Raw genomic sequence first — 20,396 nt, forward strand, 5'->3', positions numbered from 1 at the left:
CCTGCTGCACTACTACCAACAACAACAATAATAGCCTCCTGTGCCAGACCTCAGGGAGGTGTCCTTTGTCTTCTTCTCCAAATTTTTTTTTTTTTTTTTTTTTTTTTTTTTTGGTGAGAATTGTGACAATACCACCCCTGTCCTCTTCATTTTGGTAGGGGTGGGGAGAAGGTTACAGACTCCATGTTAATAATTTTTACCCCATAACTTTTGTTTAAGCTTAAAGGTAGTACAGTGAGTTGGAAGTTCCAAATTTAGGGAGGAAAGAGAGGCTGGCTTGACATTTGATGGAGGAATCTGAGCAGGAAGTCAGGGCAGGGTTGATGCAGACCCATGATCCATCCACAATGAGCACAGTGACAGAGACTCTGGGGTTTATCTGATCACAAATGTTCTTTTAAAAAAAAGTTTATTTTGAGAGAGAGAGAGAGAGAGGGCACATGCATGAACTGGAAGAGGAGCAGAGAGAGAGGGAGAGAGAATCCTAAGCAGATTCCATGTTATTGGCACAGAGCCCAACACTGGGCTCGAATTTACAAACCATGAGATCATGACCTAAGTGGAAATCAAACAACTGACCCACCCAGGCACCCCCTGATCACAAACATTCTGCTGGAGAAGTTACTAAAAAGTAGCCAAACCCATAGTATCAAATGTGTGGGTCAGTTATATTTCTTTTGTCTCCTAAGTACAGATCTTGAGATCTTGTTCAGGAGTTCTAGCAGAAGGCCACAGTAATTCAAATTTCTTTAACCAAAGAATGGTCCATTTGTGTGTGTCTCTCTCATAATAAAGACTTATAAAAAAGGGGTGCCTGGGTGGTGAGTTAAGCATCAGACTTTGGCTAAGGTCATGATCTCGTGGTTCACAAGTTCGAACTGCATTGACAGCTCAGAGCCTGGAGCCTGCTTTGCATTCTGTGTCTCCCTCTCTCTCTGACCCCCTGCCATTCACACTCTGTCTCTCCTCTCTCTCAAAAACAAAAACAAAAACAAAAAACAAAAACAAAAACAACAAAGACTTACAAAAAACTTACCATTTGCCAGGCAGTATTCCTAGCACTTTAGGTATATTAAATAATTTAATTTTCACAGTAACAATATGAGCTAGTACTAGTAATATCCCCATTTTTCAGATGACAAAACTGAGGCCCCAAGAAATTAAGTGATGATCCAAGTGGTACCGCCAGGGTTCAAGCCTAAGCAATGTGGCTCCAGAATCCAAGCTTTTAGGCATCACATTTTCTGGCCTCCCACTTAATGGTAGTGAGGTTTTACTCAGATGGGACTAAAACAACGGAAAAAGAATGATTTGTCCTCTTGAGATAGAAAGTTGTCATTACAAGATATGTCTTTCCCATCCTTTTTCTTCTCTCCTCTATTCTTAATACATTTCCAAGGAAGAAGAGACAGAAATTAAAACGACAGTGCAGATGGCAATGCAGTCTTTGGTGGTGTGCACATTAGGCATGTGAAAATTGTAAGGGAAGAGCTCCATTTGCAAGACCTCTCATTAAGGATGGCATGAATACAGGTGTGCATCAGTGATGAGGTAGAGGCCAGGGACTGATGACACACGAGACACTGGGAGAGAGAATGGAGCCTGAACCTCTTAGGTAACAAGACCAGATTTTGACCTATGCATTGCTCCAATACTTTTTAACCACTGATACTAAAATCACCAGCAGCAAACTGTGACATGGGCTCAAATTAACCCAGCCTAAAAAGTGAGACATTTAATCATCTCAAAGATCCCTTGCATTTTTAAGTTCTATGACCCTATAAGTATTAACCTAAGTATAGCATTGGCCAAAATAGTCCCATTGCTTCATCACTGTAAGTCCCCTTGTCCCACATCAATTTCCACAGTTACAGGTAGATAAAATAAACTCACTACCAGAGCCGAGGCAGCTTCTGACACCAGATGTGTCAAGGGACAGAAAACATCAAGTTCAACATCTCTGGCACTCTGTCTGGCTCATTCTGACACATTCTGGCAGAAAAAAAAAAAAGCTTGAACTGTCACAATTTAGTTATTCAGAATGTCAGCCTAGAAGTTTTATTAGGACCGTGCTTTTGCTACAGGTAAATAATAATAAAAACATTATGCAAAAAAACCTTTATTTGCACCTAAGTGATATTTAACAATATGGCATAAGAGAAACATTATAGATTGCAAAACTACTGACCTCTGAAATACCTATACATAAAACCACTCCAGCATGCCTCAGATACAGGCTGAGCAGTGCACCAAAAGTTACAAAGAAGTAGAAAGAAAAATTGGAGTAAGGAAGAAAAGTTTTTATTCTGTTTCTCAAGACCACTGAGAACATTCAAATGCTAACAACCTATAATAAAGGAAATGAAAGAGGCTCTCCTACTCACTGTTGAATCAACCTTTCCAAATTTTAGGCCATTAACATAAAGAATGTATACGCTACACACCACAGGAAAAGGTTTAAAGTAAAAGTTTACTTTTTGTGCTTTAACTTACTTTGAAAAATATCAAGGCAGAGCTATAAATGAAGTAATACATTCATATTATGCTTGATTTCCAAGATTAACTAGGTTTTTATGCACAAAAATAAATCTGAGTTCTTGGAGAGCAATTAATTCAGGCTGGAGAAGTTGTGTGTTTTTTTTAATGTTTATTTATTTATTTTGAGAAAGAGAGCACGAGTAGGGTGAGGGGCAGAGAGACAGGAGAGAATCCCAAGCAGGCTCCCCATTAGTAGCGTGGACTCCAACCAGGGGCTTGATCCCACAAACTGTGATTTCATGACCTGAGCTGAAATCAAGGGCCAGACCTTAACTGACTAAGCCACCCAGGTGGCTTGTTACCAAGAACAACATCTTTATTTTGATATTTTGTTCTATCTTCTCCACAGGCCCATATAATTATTGGCCTATCCCAAAACATTTGGAGTGCCAATTTTATACTTTTGGGGTTCATTCTGACAAATATTATCAATCCATTTTTTAGTGTACCTATGAAGACTATCAATGTGTTTGTGGGTATAAGAATTTTACATCCCAGGGCATCCAGGTTGCTCAGTCGGCTAAGCATCCAACTTTGACTCAGGTCATGATCTCACAGTTTGTGGATTCAACCCCATGTCAGGCTCTGTGTTGATGGCATGGAGCCTCCTTGGGATTCTCTCCCTCTCCCTCTATCTTTGCCCCTCTCCCTCTCTCTCTCTCTCTCTCTCTCTCTCTCTCAAAAATGACTAAATAAACTTAAAAAAAAAAAAGAATGTGTACATCCCAGCCATGCATCATACTTATACAAACAAGTTTCCTTATATGTGTGATGTATTTTGATGCAAAACATCTCAAATCAGTTAATAATTAATAACTATGACAGACCCTTCCCTCACTAAAATCACAATGTTAATTAGATCACCACAATTTTGGCTAAGCTAAGTCACTCTCAAGTCTCTTTCTCTCTCTGCAAATATGAATGTGGCAATGGGTCATCTTCTAGGTATCCAAGGGAGCTGGGTTCTACTTTCAGCCTCCAGAATAACATTAGTGTACATTTTCCATTTATTCCAAATGTAAAATTATAGGTAAAATTACCTTCTATAACTTCATTTTAGTGGTGTTATCCTGGTATCATTATTGTAAAATCCACATAGCATCCATTATTTGGTGGGTCTCATTCCATTTTTGTTGTTGCTGTTCATTAAAGGTCATCTCATACTGATATATTAATTTATCCTTTGGTAAGATTCTCCAAGAATGTTGGGGGTTGGACTAATTATATAAATACACATTGAAATTGCACAGAATATCCTCCATCCCTATAAAAATGTAATCAGTTACATAAACACATTCAATGAAAATCTCACCTGAGAAAAAAAGGTAATCAGGCTAATAATACCAGATTCAGAAAAACAAACCATGTCACTGTTTATCTAGCACTGTGCAAGACAGACACAAGCAACCCCAGCACTAGAAGGATGTTCTCCCAATGAAGTCTGGTAACATGTTATCATACTTCCCCAGTGCTTGGCAGCAACATCCCAACAAATCATTCTGTTATTACCACCAGGGTTACCTGCATAATATGAGGAGAAAGAAGTTCATCTATTCTAACAAAGTAACACAAACAACCCCAAAATATAGTGGCTTGAATAAGATTGAGGTTTCTTACTCTCTCACAGAGCCATCTGGATGTGAACCAGCCTAGTAATGCCAACTCTTCCATCCCCTGTATTCAGCTCTCAGAGTTGCCCCACTTCTCACCATTCCCCAGTCAGTATTAAAAAAAAAAAAAAAGGCTGTCTAGGTCAAATGAATTAATTTTGAAGGAGATAACCCAGGAATCATATATATCCCTTCTGCTCACATCCCACTGGTCTGTAATTGGCTGCAAGGGAGATTGGAAATGCCACTTCTAGCTGAATGAGAAAGTTGTCTTACTAAAAGGAAGAGAGGGGCACCTGGGTGGCTCAGTCGGTTAAGCATCCAACTTGATTTCAGCTCAGGTCATGATCTCACAGTTTGTGAGACTGAGCCCTGCATCAGGCTCCGTGCTGACAATGCAGACAAAGCCTGCTTGGGATTCTCTCTCTCCCGCTCTTTCTGCCCTTCCCCTACTTGGGCTTGCTCTCTCTCTTTCACTCTCTCAAAATCAATAAGTAAACATTAAAAAAAAAAGAAGAGAAAAAATACTAGGAGGAAGTTACTAATCTCTGTCATAGTCCAACCCACTGTTCATCCCAGTATTCATACACAGCCTTTTTTGCACATACAAAGCACACTCACATTCCCCCCAAACCCCTCCATTTCATTCCATTCAGCTCAAAGTCCTGAGTCTCTGAGTGATGCAAAGTCCTTTCCACCAGGTCCAAATGAGGCTCCTCACATTTCAGTGACCTATAGACTAATACCCAAGTGTTATCTCTCTCTCTCTCTCTCTCTCTCTCTCTCTCTCTCTCTGTTTCTCTCCCTCTCTCTCCCTTTCTTCTCTCCCCCTCTCTTTCCATCTCTTTCCCTCTTTCTCTCTCCCTTTTTTGTCTCCCCCTCTCTCTCCCTCTTTTTCCCTCTCTCTCTCTCACACACACATGCACATACACACATTTACAGTGGTAGAGAAAGACCAGGATAGCTGTCATAAAATTTCCAATTTATAAAAGACAAGAATGGTACACACACAGCCATGAATAATCTGCAGGAATGATGAATTCTTTTGGACAGATTTTATGAAGAACCTTGCCTAAAAGTATAGATCTCTTGGTTGGAATGTGATTCTGTTCATCAAGAGGCAACTCCTTGTAAATTATTCTCTGTGGTCACTGGCATTGCTCTCTGGATGGTTTTCTTTTATTCACCAGTGTAGTGCTTCCATAACAAAAAAGTGGTCCTTGACACATATGCCACCTTTTTGTTGGTACACATTCAGAGGAAGGGAGGATGCTTTAGAACAATCATAAGCTTTTCTAGGCCAGACTTGTTTCTTTGGCAAAACAATTCTCTAAAAATTGTGGTAGGATCTTGTAGATTTGCTTCTGCCAAGTTCCAAGTGCAATAACCATTCCTAAAGTTCTCCTTCAGGCATAGTTCTTAAGCTAAGTGACTCTTCCCTTTATTTACTGACCTCTGTATTTCCTCAATTTCATGACTGCTACCCTGAGGCCATTCTAAACAATAAGCTTGGAAGGAAAAACAATGCCTATAATCAGATCCTTGCCATGGAGTTGTTTCCTGGTCTGGATGTGTGTCTTTGTGAGCAAAGCCTCAATGATAGTTTTATCTTTAGAAGTTTGCTCCAAAAGAGTTGACTTTGCAAACCCTGTGAATCCCCAGATTTTATCCTACAGGTCATAGGCAGACTTTCCTTTTGCAGATCTATACTCTTTTCCATCTCTGCTTACAAAATTGGCTAATCCCATGTGCTTTCATCTCTCTTTTGCAAAAACCAGGAAGAAGGAGCCAATAAACATCAAATGTTTGAGCTTTTTTTTTTTTTTTTTTAATTTTTTTTTTCAACGTTTATTTATTTTTGGGACAGAGAGAGACAGAGCATGAACGGGGGAGGGGCAGAGAGAGAGGGAGACACAGAATCAGAAACAGGCTCCAGGCTCTGAGCCATCAGCCCAGAGCCTGACGCGGGGCTCGAACTCACGGACGGCGAGATCGTGACTGAACTGAAGTCGGCTGAAGTCGGACGCTTAACCGACTGCGCCACCCAGGTGCCCCTGTTTGAGCTTTTTTATGTAGTCACCCTAGACCAACAGACTCAGTAAACAGGTAGTCCGTCTTCCAGGTTACTGTATACTAAATTACAGTCAGCAGCATGAGAACTTGCAGGATATGCTGCTTTGCAATCCAGTGCCACACTGCTAAGCATAGTTTTAACTGTTGTTACATAGGACCTCATTTCTGGGTACCATTTCTGTATTCATCAGCTGCTATAACAAAAGACCCCACAACAGAGTGCCTTATAATAAGAATGAAGTTCATTATTTTCCCCCAAGGCAGTCTAGAGCTCCCAGGGTGGCTCTACCATTGGTGACTCATGACGTCCAAGACTGATCCAATTGTCACCATTCTCCAGCCAGCAGAGAAGAGACAACTCAAGGCAAACAGGTGCTAAGGAGATGACCTAGAAATTACACATATTTCTGCTCACATCGCATTGGCTTAAATTTATTTACATGGCCACACCTTGATTCAAATGTGTTCTCTAGCTGGGTAACCACCTGCTCCACTAAAACTGACTTGAAAGAAATTCTATTACTAATAAGAAAAGGGAAATGGTTAGTGAAGAGCAATCAGTAGTCTCTGCCACACGGGGATTTCAGAATCCTAACCCGTTATTTTGATTCCTGTTTTAACATGGGTTCCCAAGAGTCTGCAAAGCAGAATATGTAATGCAGCATCTCAAATAAGGACCCAAATTGGAAATGCAAGCTGGTGCAGCCACTCTGGAAAACAGTATGGAGCTTCCTCAAAAAACTAAAAATAGAACTACCCTACAACCCAGCAATTGCACTACTAGGCATTTATCCAAGGGATACAAGTGTGCTGTTTTGAAAGGACACATGCACCCCCATGTTTATAGCAGCACTATCAACAATAGCCAAAGTATGGAAAGAACCCAAATGTCCATCAATGGATGACTGGATAAAGAAGACATGGTATATCTATACAATGGAGTATTACTCAACAATCAAAATGAATGAAATCTTGCCATTTGCAACGATGTGGATGGAACTGGAGGGTATTATACTAAATGAAATTAGTCAGTCAGAGAAAGACAAAAATCATATGACTTCACTCATATGAGGACTTTAAGAGGCAAAACAGATGAGCATAAGGGAAGGGAAACAAAAATAATATAAAAGCAGGGAGGGGAAGAAAACAGAAGAGACTCATAAATATGGAGAACAAACTGAGGGTTCCTGGAGGGGTTGTGAGAGGGGGAATGGGTTAAATGGGTAAGGGACATTAAGGAATCTACTCCCGAAATCATTGTTGCACTATATGCTAACCAATTTGGATGTAAATTTTAGAAAATAAAAAATAAAATTAAAAAAAAAAGACCCAAAGACTCACCCTGGGTAAGTTTACATAGATTACAACCCCATGCATTATACCATCCCAGTTTAGCCTCCCATTTCCCGTAATAGTTTACATCCCATAACAAGGAGCAAATTCAGCATGTAAGTCTATTGCTTCTTTTTGGAACATTTGTACTTGAAGATGACCTCTATTATCTTCTCTACATGTTGAAACTCTTGAAATTCTGTCACACAGCACTCATCCATTAACTGTAGCACAGTCTCAGATAGATCTGGGCATTGCCAACCTTTCAGCCCAGATACTATCCTCCTTAAGTTCCATAAACCCCAAAATTATATCTCATGGGGATATGATTTCATAAAAACTGTTATATACATGTGCTAGACAACATTCTAAGATAAAAAGGAAAACAGGTCCCCTACTGATTATAATAGATTGCCCCTTAAGTCAGGTGTCCAATATACCATTTGAACCTTTTCAACGGCACTTTAACACGTTACTTCTAGTACTATAGTTCCATGCTCATCCTATGATCATAATAAGTTCACTTCCAGGTACTTTACTACTAGGAAGTGCAAATCTTTGGTAAGAGATTCATAAAAGGTCTTGCCACCCAGCATGAATTGAATATAATGTTATCATGTAAGAGAATTTAATAGCAATGAGTTTATCATCAAGAGATAATAATCTCTGGTTGAACCAAGCAAATCTTTTTTCTTAGACCTGCAAGGAAATAGAACAAACAATGGAAAATGAGGAGTCAAACACAATTCTTTTTCTAACAGGCTCTACCCACAACTGAACTGTCCCTCAAAAACAAACTCATTGGCCTTTCCTCAAATTCCTATAAATGCATTTCTAATTCTCATTTGTGGATCTCTTGTAAGCTGTAAATCTAGGGAAACAGTGAGGTGATCTTGTCAGTTATTTTTTAAAATTCTTAAAGGCCAACTACTTCAACATTAATTAAAGAAAATATGACTGTTCTTGACTTTTTATTTTTTTAATGAACCCTTATTTAGAAGGAGGAAACACACATACACACCTCTCATGTACCAGAAGACCAAATACTGACAACATAAATTTTGTTATCATATGGGGTGATAAATATACAACATTCCTCATTTATGCCCATAAGAAATATTCTAAACCAGTCATAGCACCCTTTCCCACAAATGTCAGAAGTAGCCTTAGAATCATTCTTAATGAAAAACTCCAGGAAATTGTTATCAATTAGAGTTGGCCTTCCGAGTAAAATCTATTCAATGCTCTGACAAACACACATACACACATTAAGATCTAAGGTCACAAAACAAATTAGTGATAGATCTGGAACTAAAGTCCAGGACTCCTATTTCCTGAGACTGGTGTTCTTTCTTCTACAAGGTATTAAGATGGCTAATTAGTAAATTAATGATAGTTATAACAGCTTGGAATGCCTTTATTTGCCAAGAAAAAAATTAATGAAAGAAAATGAAAAATTGATCCATAGTTCCCTAGATGGCATTTTTAAAGATCTGTGCTATAAAAATAATTTCTAAAAGCCTTTCTAAATGTTAAGAAGGTAAGAAAAATTGCTATTAATTAAGTGCTCAATTAATGTTCAGTATATATGTTATATCATTTTAAGGCTAAATTTATAACATAGTAGAGCTCTACACATGGGGCTTCTTACACTTTATGGTATATTTGTGCTTCCTTGTATAATCAAAGTCTATGGGATGTCAATGCCAATTTTATAGGCCTTTTATAAGGAATATAAAGAACAGTGTACTGACAAATTAGAAGAACTAGCTGGGACTTGTCCTTATTTTAGAGTATGGTTATGGGTTACTCACTGATTTTTCTGCATCCTAATTTTCTCATCATTAAATTCTGAGGGTCTTTATGGTCTCTGAACGTGCTCGGGCCCCATTATTCAAGGCACAATTTTTTTGTTGTTGTTTTCAAATTATTATAGGATACCAAACTTGAAAATTTGCTTTACAATGTACCTAAAATATTGGCAATTTGACACCAATTTTGAAAATTATATACCTCCTCATATATTTTTACGCTGAATCTAAATTTTTATCTCAAATGTAACAGTTACAAAAATGCAATTTCTAATATATTGAATATTATTTACTACATTTAAATATATCTTAAAATAGAGTAATAGAGAGCGATCTATATCTTAAAATATACTTGGAGTTTCAGGTTTAGCCTATTCAATTAATGAAACGTAACTGCTATGTAAAACCTTACTGTCGGGGCGCCTGGGTGGCGCAGTCGGTTAAGCGTCCGACTTCAGCCGGGTCACGATCTCGCGGTCCCTGAGTTCGAGCCCCGCGTCGGGCTCTGGGCTAATGGCTCAGAGCCTGGAGCCTGTTTCCGATTCTGTGTCTCCCTCTCTCTCTGCCCCTCCCCCGTTCATGCTCTGTCTCTCTCTGTCCCCAAAATAAATAAACGTTGAGAAAAAAAAAAAATTAAAAAAAAAAAAAAAACCCTTACTGTCAAAGCAGTTATCATGGTCAAACCAATTAGTGAAATCAGACTTTCTTTTGCCACTTTTCAACTTAAGTAAAAATATCACGATGTGCTCCATAGCCACACTTTTGTTTACGAATCCCAATTCCAACACACATAGACAGAAACATGATGGGAATAGAGCCCTTCCATGAGTTTGTGGCCCGAATGAAATCAGGCATTGCTCTCTTCCATTATTTTTGTTTGTCCACTTTGCGAAATCTAGGGGCCCTCATTCAGGAGCTCTACATTTTCAAACATCCCTCTGTTTAGTACCTCTAAGTTTTTTTATACCCTGGGAAAGGCCTCACAATAAGATTCAGATGGGGGAGAGGTACACATTTCCTTCGTAAAGCAGGACAATCAACTGTGAAAAGGGAGACAGGAAAGGAGAAAGAAACACTGACTGAAGGAGTGGTTCTCAGACAGATCAGCTTTAGAAAGGGATACAATAGAAGCTGAGCACCTACAAAATGATTTCCTTAAAGCTGCCTAAGCTGTGTACCCCTGGAAAATCCCCCATGGGTATACATACCGTGTTTAAAGATATCTAGACCAGAATTATTCTTCTAAGATTATGGTATCTAAGATAGATATCTAAGATAAGACACACACGTATATATATAATATACGTATATATTCAAGTAAGAATTCACTTCCCTGGACTTATTTGTCCTCAAGTCCTCAGTGCAAAACTGCTTGCCATGCCCACTCATACAGTTGGCAAAGGGTTTCAACTTAGGAAAACTTCCTACTGGCAGTGACTTGCTGGAGTAATCATGAGGTTGAGTCAGCTCTTCAAAAGAGTGCCATGGCTAATGAGCACTATCTGGCAATATGGGGAAGTGACAGCATAAATGCCATTCAGTCTTCCTGCCTTAAAGTAAGGACGACTTAACCAAACTACTTTATTTTAATTGTTACTAGGTTATCTAAAGTTGGGTTCCTAGAATTCTGGATGAAGGTACATTCCAAGGAACACTCATCTTTAAAGGAAATATGCACAAGATTTTGACTTTATCATATACATAATATCACATGTAAATATAAACAGATTTTCCCCCACATAAGAAGAAAATGCAGTGCATTTATCAGTCAACTGAGAAAAATGGGACTAGATAGATAGATAGATAGATATTACTAGATAGATTGCTAGGTAGATCTATTTATTACTAGATAGATAGATATGCTTAGGAGAGAGTGCACATGCTTTATTTTAGGAACTGAATTAATTTTAGTATGACAAAAACAAAAGGGCAAAGGAGTAAACAGTAAAGAGAAGCCTGGACCTCCTAGCAGAGACTAGATGGTGAAGGACCCTGAAATCCATAGGGCTGATCCTTTTTTTAAAATTTTTTCTAATGTTTATTTATTTTTGAGAGAGAGAGAGAGAGAGAGAGAGTGTGTGTGTGTGTGTGTGTGTGTGTGAGCAGGGGAGCAGCAGAGAGAGGAAGACACAGAATCCAAAGCAGGCTCCAGGCTCTGAACTGTCAGCACGGAGCTTGACGCAGGGCTGAACCACAAGGCTGATTCTTAAGGCAACAGAAGTCATCAGCAGTTTAGTCTTCCCACGTGATCAAATTTACACTGTAGAAAGTTCCCTTCGGTAGCAGTGCAGGGAACAGACAGATTAAACGGCAGTAAAACAGGAAAAGCACATGAGAGGCGTGAGGTATTCTGGCTGAAAGGTAATGTTGAGTTGAAATAATAGTACTTGTAGTGGGAATAAAGAGAAATGGAAAGACTCAAGATTGTAACACTGGGCATCTCCCAGACCCGATAATCTGTCAGATACGGGCAGAGGAATTGAAAGCAGTGCCACTAAACTGAGGAATAAAAGAAAGGAGAATAGCTCTGAAGTAAAAGATTGAGTCCAGATTTCGATATACAAAGATTGAGCCAGTTAGACATGTGGATGTACAGTCAGAAGAGAAGTCCAAGCCAAAAACAGAAGTGGGGACTTTGGATACAAAGATACCAGCTGAAGCTAGGGGAGTGCATGTAGTAAAAGTGTGGAGTGTAAACAGTGTGTGGGGGAGGACTAAGACAGGAACACCAACATTCTAGGGCTGGTGCAGAAAGAGCAGCTTGCAAAGGGGACTGAGAGGGCAGCCCAGAGTATCAAATAACTGGAGCAGGTTGGAAATGGAAAGCAAAGGAAACAAGTCCTTCAGAAGAAGAGCATCACAGGCATAAAATGTTGCCACGGTGTAAGTCAACAAGGACTAAAGCACATGGACTGAATGCATGTCAGAGTATTTACGGGTGAGAGGTCTTTCTTTCCCTGCCTTGGTCACATAAGAGGGAGCACAATAGATTGAGAAGCAGAGAGGTGGTGGAAGAAGGGAAAAGTGGATATGAAAGAGTGAAGGGAGCTGCCATAGCTGTGGAGCAACATATGGGCTCTGGGAGAGTTTGTTATCTTACACAGGAAAGATGTAGACAGTTTTAAAGTGATGGGAAAGGCTTGTACACAGAAAATCATTTAAACACTGAGGAGAGAGAGATGATACGCTAGAGTTGAGGCAGAAGAGAAAAGAGGAAGCTCTGCTGAGCAGAGGTCAGAGAAGAGCCTCAAATGGAAGGAGGGACGTTGTCACAGGAGGGAAGGAAGTAGGTGTGTTGGCAGAGCAGTAAGTTTGTAGACTCACTTGTAACTCTTCCCTGAACAAAGTGGGAGGAAAGATCATCTGCAAAGAGCACTGGAAGGAGTGAAGGACTGGGATATAGGGAGATCCAAGACAGCAGAGAATGTGAGAAGCAACTATGTGAAGGAGAGACAGCACACCATGGAAACAGAGTGGGGTCGTTCTGCAGCTTGGACATCTTTGTTGAGGTTGTTGGAATGAATTTATGGTGGCATCAGTCTAGGTATGCAATCTTTATCAGCTGCCAAATGCAGGCAGCAGAGGGCAGGCAGTTGTACTCATCAGGATTAGAGTTTTTGTGAATGCGACAGAAGCATAATAAATTAGCAGAGTTCTAGCAAAACTGTGTCTCAAGCAATAGGCCTGGGACTTTATCCTGGATGAGGAGGAGGGATAAAAGTAATGATAAGATAGTAATTATAGGCTGTGTTTACAGTGCTTATAGAATGAGGAGGATGCAATGGAGATAGACAAATTTAAAATACAGTAGAGATAATTGATGGAACAAGATCCTCAAGGAAATAGGAAAGGACAGAACCAATTCATGAGTAACTGGACTTACCTTCAGGAGGAAGGACATGTGTTCCTCTGAGACAGTGAGGAGAGACATAAGGATTGATACAGTTATACGGAGATTCAAAATTGACCTGTCAGAGTCACATTATTTTTCGTAAAATAAATATTTACAAAAAAATAAATAATTTGGGGTGCCTGGGTGGCTCAGTCGGTTGAGCATTCGACTTCTGTTTAGATCGTGATCTCAGAGATCATGAGTTTGAGCTCCACATCTGGCTCGCTGCTGTCAGCCTGTCAGCACAGAGAGAGATCCTCTCTCCCCCTTCTCTCTTTGCCCCTCCCCTGCTTGTTCTCTCTCTCTTTCTCTCCCTCAAAAAATAAAGAAAATATTAATAATTAATTAATTAATTGCCTAATTTTAAGAGAATCTACACAGTAACTTTCATACTGGTTAACTAGAGACAGATTGAGAGATCATGATAGTTTCATAATAAAGTCAACACATTATGGAAAATACAGTTAGAAATTTATGTGAACAAAGACACCTTCTACAATAATCATTTTAACAAATGTAGGTCACCCTAATAAACATTTTTAGTCTCAAGGTTATAAGTCAACATTAACAAAACAAACAAGATTTCTCGGAAAACTACTAGTTATTGTTTATAGTTTCAAGCTCCCATTATGTTTTCTAGCCAAGTTTGAATTAAAGAAAATGGAGCTTAGCTCTAAAAAGAACCAGAGGTCCTTGGAGAAATGGCTAGTTTCAGGACTGGGGCAGGGAAAGTATAAAAAGAACCTGGAGCCTGTTAGACCAGATAGTAGGGAAGTGCTGAAAAAATGATGGACACATATGTTAAAAGGATGTCAGAGATAGACCAGAGAAGCTCCTGTAGACCAAATCTGGGATAATTTGAGCATTAAAATTAATAATGACAGAAATGGATTATAATTTTTAAAAAAACCACGAGTACGTACTAATAGTCAATAAAGGGAAAGAGGGGAGATGCTATGGGTTCAATTGTGTTTCTCCCAACCAAAAAATAATTTCATATAACCTAACCTTCAGTATCTGAGAGTGTGATATAATTTGGAGATAGTCTTTACAGAGGTAATCAAGTTAAAGTGAAGTCATAATCCAATATGACTGGTGTTCTTATAAAGGGAATATTTGAATGAAAATACGCTCAACATCACTAATCATAAGGGAAATGCAAATCAAAACCATAATGAGATATTTCCTTACATTTGTTACAATGGCTAGAATCAAAAATATAAGAAATAACATAAATTAGTGAAAACATGGAGAAAAAGGAACCCTTGTGCACTTTTGGTGGCTATATAAATTGGTGCGTCCAACTGTGGAAAAGTATGGAGGTTCCTCAAAAATTTGAAAATAGAAATACCATGTGAACCAGTAATTCCACTACTGGGTACTTACCTAAAGATACATGTGCCCCTATGTTTACTGTAGCGTTATTTACAAAAGCCAAGATACAGTAGCAGTCCAAGTATCCATCAATAGATGAATGGATATATACATCTAAAATAGAATATTACTCAGCCATAACAAAGAATGACATCTTGCCATTTGTGACAACATGGTTGGACTAGAGGGCATTAAGGTAAGTGAAATATGTCAGACAAAACAAATACCATATGATACATGTGGAGCCTAAAAACAAAACACATGAACAAACAACAAAAAAGCAGAAACAGACCCATAAACATAGAGAACAAACTGATCATTCCAGAGGGGAGGGGGTCAGGGAATGGGCAAAATTGGTAAAGGAGAGTGGGAGATACAGGCTTCCAGATGTGAAATGAGTAAGTCACATGGATAAGAAGTACAGCAGGGGCACCTAGGTGGCTCAGTCAATTAAGCAGCTCACTCTTGATTTCAGCTTAGGTCATGTTCTCACTTTTCCTGAGATCAAACCCTGTGTGGGGGTCCACGTTGATTGTGGAGTCTGCTTGGGATTCTCTCTCTCTCCCTGCCCTTCCCTTGCTGACTTGAGAGCACATATTCTCTCTCTCTCTTCCCCCCCATCCCGCCTCTCTCAAAATAAATAAATAAATATTTTGTTTAAAAAGGTACAGCGTAGGGAATATAGTCAATGGTATTGTAATAGCATTGTGTGGTGATGGATGGTAGCTACACTTGCTCTGAGCATAGCATAATCACTATGTTGTACACCTGAAACTAATGTAACATTGTGTGTCAACTATGCTTCAATAAAAAGGGGAAAGGGATATTTGAATACAGAGACATACACAGAGGGAACACAATGTGAAGAAACATAGAAGACAGTCATCTACTGGCCAGTGAGAGAGGTCTGAACAGATCCCTCCCTCACAGCCTTAGAAGGAGCTAATACTGCTGACTTCTTGATCTCAGACTTCCAGCCTCAGATCTGTGGGACAGTAAATTTCTATTTTAGCCACTCAGTTTATGGTACTTTGTCATAGCATCCTTAGCAAACTAATACAGGAGGAAAAGCCCTATCCTGTAGTAAATATGAAAGTAACAATAGAATTAGAAAATCACCCTTTTACAATCACCATAACAGTAACAGTTCATTCAGGCAAGAACCATGAGTAGCTGCTAAAATGCACTGGGTGAAAGTGTGATTAGGACAAAATATTTGCCCAGTTTCAAGGGATTTTCCTCACAGATTACTTAATAATTGCAGAAATAGTAACTTAAAAAGAAGCCTGGCAGAGGCGCCTGGGTGGCTCAGTTGGTTGGGCATCAGACTTCGGCTCGGGTCATGATCTCACAGTCTGTGAGTTCGAGCCCCGTGTCGTCGGGCTCTGTGCTGACAGCTCAGAGCCTGGAGCCTGTTTCGGATTCTGTGTCTCCCTCTCTCTCTAACCCTCCCCCGTTCTCTCTGTCTCAAAAATAAATGTTAAAAAAAATTTTAAAAAAAAAGAAGACTGTCAGACACAACCTCAACCAAACGATAAAGTTAATACCACCAGTTAATGGGACAAACTGACATCATGTAAAAGATAAAACTTAACGTGTAAGCTGAATCTAATCATGAAGAAACGTCACAGATACCCAAACTGACATTTCACAAAAGAACTGACCGCACTCTTCAAAAGCATCAATGTCATGAAAGACCAAAAATGCTATTCCAAATTATGTGAGATAAAGGAGAAAACTAAATACCACACAACACATGTTCCTAGATTTAATCCTGTATCAGGAAAATAAAGGGACTCTCAAAAAGTTCAGCAAAAATAAATAATACTGATAGGTTATGTGTATGTGTGTAAAATATAACCAGTTTATTATATTAATCCTGAAACTCTTTTGTAAGTTTGAATATTTTTCAAAGTAAAGTGCTTTTTCAAAGGGATTAAAAACAGAAGGATCTACTCAAAATACAGTTTAAATTCATACCAAAAATTAAATTTATAGAAAACTATATTTATAGAGTTAATCCTTTTCTTTTTTTCAGAGAATAATATTTACCTTTCAAACAAAATTTTATAATCAATTGAGTATCTTAATTATTTACTTGACATTTACTTTCTCCACTGAACAACATTACTATATTTGCATGAGTCACAGACTTAAAAGTTTAGCCCTCACAGCACTGTAAGACGATAAAGATCACTTCTACTATAAAAGGAGACATGAAGGGAGAAGAGGAAAAAAAGAACTAAAAAAACCTTTAGCTTTCCAGAATTTTTATATAGTATATATAGCAAAATTTGTTGATTCCTAAATTATCTCTGAAGTATTAGTTCTTAATATCTATAATTCATATGACCATTATGCAAACATATACAAGATGAGCAAGTGTTCTAATTAAATATAGCCCTCCAAACTCAATCCATTTTTTGGGCTCAGAAATACCATTCAGACTCAAACAATAGAGGAAAATTACATACTCGTAAACAAAGAAAGGTCTGCCCTGATCAAAACATGCTGCTTGGGATCCCTCAGTCCAGTAACATTGCTAGGACCCAAAGTGATTTTTTTTTTTAAATAACCATTTATTTTACATATATGTGGACTTCCATTTTTTGCCCTTGTAGACAATTATGATCAACAATTGGTACAACAAATTGTCATCAATTGTGAAATAGGATAACCTACAACTCTTTCCCTGACACTCCACAGTTATGCTAATTCAATATTTCCTTGCAGTAACTTTTCTTCCTTCTGACATATAGTTATCAGAGTTCAGCTCTTCCTGTGACAGCATCTGAGTCATTGTTAGTCTCTCATTTTTGGCCCATGCTTCGACCAGTAGGACTCTTGTGGATCAAAGAGTATTTCACAGACTACCAGCCTATAAAATTACCAAAAAGTAACACAGCAATATTTCTCCGACTCAGTCTCCTCCCATAGAATTCAGGTAACTCAGATTCATCTAAATCCTCTGTCCCAACTCAAAGCAAGGAGAAGAACCCCTGGGAAGTCATACATTAATGGCTTCCTCCTCATTTCTTTGTCTCCCCTGGCTTCTCGGTGTGCAATCTTTGCCAATGTATCTAAGAAACAGGATGTTTCCAATGCCCATAAAATCCCAGCTCACTGAGGATGCCAGCTTGGTGTCAAAACAACTTCTCAGGACTGCTTTAACATGTGCCTTTCTTGTCCCTGGTAGATCTCAAAGCATCACTGTGTGTGTTCTTTTAGTTTTTTTCTTGAGTTTTAGTTATTAAGCAATCTCTATGCCCGACATGGGGCTCAAACTCACGACCCTGAGATTAAGAGTCACTTGCTCCTCTAACTGAGCCAGCCAGGCATCCCTCTTAGTTTCACATAGAAGCTCTTAGGACACACACTTTAACTTACTCTCTCTCTCTTCTCTCTCTCTCTAGTACAGTTCCATCTTGACATTTGTCCAAAAATAACTGGCCAGAAGCTAAAAGATTATCACAGCCTGGTGCAACCATGGGTATATCCTACCCCACTTCCACTTAAGACTAGAATTTGTGGGCATAAAGCCACAAAGGAAAGAGCTGTACAGAGAGAGAGAGAGAGAGAGAACTCCAAAAATTCACAAGGGGGTCCACTCAAATCTTTGACTTAATTATTTTTTTTTTAATTAAAATATAGTTGACACAATGTCATATTAGTTTCAGGTGTAAAATACAGTAATTCAATAATTCTGTACATTATGCTGTGCTCACCACAAATGTAAGCTACCATCTGTCACCACATAACACTATTACAATACCATTGACTATATATTCCCTATTCCATACCTTTTATCCCTGTGACTTATTCATTCCTTAACTGAAAGCCTGTATTGCTCATTACCCTTCACCCATTTTGCGCATCCCCCTATCCTCCTCCTCCCCTCTGGCAGCCATCCATTTGTTCTCTGTACTTAGGGGTCTGTTTTCTACTTTTTGTCTGTTTTTTCATCTGTTTCTTAGATTTCACATATAAGTGAAATCATATGGTATTTGTCTTTCTCTGCCTGACTTGTATCACTTAACATAATACACTCTAGGCCCATCCACATTGTCACCAATGGTAAGATCCCATCCTATGACTGAGTAACATTCCATTTATAAACATATATATGATTACATATATGTATAACTACATATATATGTATGTGTATTTATATATATGTATTTTTATGTATAAATATATATTTATATATTTTTTATCACATTATTCATCCATTCATCTATCAATGGACACATGGGCTGCTCTGTATCTTGGCTATTGTAAATTATGCTGCAATAAACATAGGGGTGCCTATGTCTTTTCAAATTAGTGCTTTTGTTTTCTTTAGGTAAATATCCCGTAGTGGAGTTACTGGATCATATCATATCTCTATTTTTAGTTTTTGTTGTCGTTGTGTTTCTATTTTTACTTTTTAAGAAAACTCCATACTGTTTTCCACAGTGGCTGCACCAATTTATGTTCCCACCAATAGTGCACAGGGTTCTCCACATCCTCGCCAACACTTATTATTTCTTGTCTTTTTAATTCTAGCCATTCTGACAGGTGTAAGGTAAAATCTCATTGTGGTTTTGATTTGCATTTACCTGATGTTTAGTGATGCTCAGCATCTTTTCATGTGTCTATTTTCCATCTATATGTCTTCTTTGGAAAAATGTCTATTCAGGTTCTCTGACCATCTTTTAATTGGATATCTGGGTTTTTTGGTGTTGAGTTGTATTAAGTTCTTTATATATTTTGGATATTAACCTTTTATCAGATATATAATTTCCAAATATCTTCTCCCAGTCAGTAGGTTACCTTTTCATTTTGTTGATGGTTTCCTTTGCTGTGTAAAACATTTTTATTTTGCTGTAGCCCCAATAGTTTATTTTTGCTTTTGTTTCCCTTGCCCAAGGAGATATATCTAGAAAAATGTTGCTAAGGCCAATGTCAAAAGAATTATTGCCTATGTTTCCTTCTAGTATTTTTATGGTTTCATGTCTCACATTGAGGTCTTTAATTCATTTAGAGTTTATTTTTGTGGTTGATTTTAGAAAGTGGTCCAATTTCATTCTTTTGCATGTAGCTATCCATCCAGTTTTTCCAGCACAGGTATTGAAGAGATTGTCTTTTGGCTATGTGGGGGTCTTCTGTGGTTCCATATAGATTTTAGTATTATTTGTTCCAGTTCTATGAAAAACACTGTTGGTATTCTGGTATTTTGATAGAGATGGCATTGAAAATGTAGATTGCTGGGGTGCCTGGGTGGTGCAGTCGGTTAAGCGTCCGACTTCAGCCAGGTCACGATCTCGCGGTCCGTGAGTTCGAGCCCCGTGTCAGGCTCTGGGCTGATGGCTCAGAGCCTGGAGCCTGTATCCGATTCTGTGTCTCCCTCTCTCTCTGCCTCTCCCCCGTTCATGCTCTGTCTCTCTCTGTCCCAAAAAAATAAATAAACGTTGAAAAAAAAATTAAAAAAAAAAAGAAAATGTAGATTGCTTGTATCATCTACTTTGACTGAATTCTTAATGCAAACTCTATGAAGCTGATAAAGAAACTCCAGAAAACAAAGGATGAATAATCCTCAGAGCACACACAAGGCTAGGAATGGTTCACAATACCACCAGCCAGAGAGCAGATACTTTGTAACACATGAGCCATTGGGTAGAGTCCTCAGAAGGATATCACCTTAATAAATTGGCTTGTAAAGACTATTCTGGACCTGCCTTAACAAATTTTAAAATCAACCTTTGGAAGAATCAGACTATTACCAAG

The sequence above is a fragment of the Felis catus genome, chromosome B2, assembly GCF_018350175.1.
Source record: "Felis catus isolate Fca126 chromosome B2, F.catus_Fca126_mat1.0, whole genome shotgun sequence".
Classification (NCBI taxonomy): domain Eukaryota; kingdom Metazoa; phylum Chordata; class Mammalia; order Carnivora; family Felidae; genus Felis; species Felis catus.